Source organism: Eurytemora carolleeae, unplaced genomic scaffold (assembly GCF_000591075.1).
Source record: "Eurytemora carolleeae unplaced genomic scaffold, Eaff_2.0 scaffold1867, whole genome shotgun sequence".
Classification (NCBI taxonomy): domain Eukaryota; kingdom Metazoa; phylum Arthropoda; class Copepoda; order Calanoida; family Temoridae; genus Eurytemora; species Eurytemora carolleeae.
The window spans coordinates 42,979-44,001 of record NW_019397776.1 but is presented as its reverse complement, the minus strand read 5'-3'; the positions used below and the strand labels follow the sequence as shown (position 1 = coordinate 44,001).

Here is a 1,023-nt window from a genome sequence, read left to right as displayed (position 1 = left end):
CCCCCCCCCCTACATCAAATGTGCCAACTCCACCATCCCCTTTACAAAAAATGGGTTGGACCTCTCTGCCAATTGAAAGGACGTTTTATTCAAAAAATATAAAAGACAAGGTATTTTCTATTTCAACTATAATAGTTTAATCTATTGGATACACAAGACATACAGCCAAGTCAATTTATATAGACATATAGGCTAGCTTACCACTCCGGCATCGTTGGAGGTTCCTCCAGCAGTGAACTCTAATCCAGTGCTAGTCTTAGACTTGACTTCAAGCTTAACCAGACCAAAGTGATATCCCTGAACATGAGTTTTAAAATTATGTGATTTGATCATCCAAAAATCGTTCACTAGGATGGACCCAATTTTAATATATCATGAACCTCCACCAGGGTTACGTTGGGCGCGATTGAATCCACGTTTTTTTGGAAAACATTGAAGTATGTTCATAAATTTATGACTTAAATTTATTGTTTTCACCTTGCCAAAAACATCCCGGGACTGTTTGCCGATATCTCCGAATGCTGGGGGTGCCATTTTATTGTAGGATTCTGAAATTGAAACGATAAATTTTAAGACTAATATTATGAAATGATAAAACTTCTTCACGTTCACTTATGTAAACGTTTTCACTTTAAAAAACTGATTATTTTAGATTTAATCCTTAGTTTAAATCATCATTTCACATCTTCCTCAAATCACAAGTATGATTCCGAAACGAGGATGTCGCACTGTCGGCCATGATGTATTTCCTAAATATCCCCACATGGATTTCAGACAGTTTACCGTAGTCAGCAGATCTACTCGATCTTTGAACTACAAGCTAGTCCTGCTGGCTGGGTAAAGCCGACTACATGCCAGCTGACAGAGAGGAAATAGAACTCACGAAACCTCAAACACAATTGATTTATATTTTCGAAAAGACGACAGCTAAAAGTATTAATTGAGATAGGATTGGTGGTGTATTTTTCGACCTTGCACATATCCGCCATACTCCACATCTGACCTACGCCAAATCCGCTATAC

General features: G+C 37.9%; 1 long non-coding RNA gene across 1 annotated transcript; it reads right to left on the bottom strand.

The window, feature by feature from the left end:
- Positions 1-256: 256 nt before the first annotated feature.
- Positions 257-820, bottom strand: LOC111715870 (uncharacterized). The gene is made up of 2 exons (XR_002768324.1): positions 478-820; positions 257-297 (listed from the first exon to the last, which is right to left on the bottom strand). It is a non-coding gene; the product is annotated as an uncharacterized LOC111715870 (long non-coding RNA).
- Between the last annotated feature and the right edge of the window lie 203 nt (positions 821-1,023).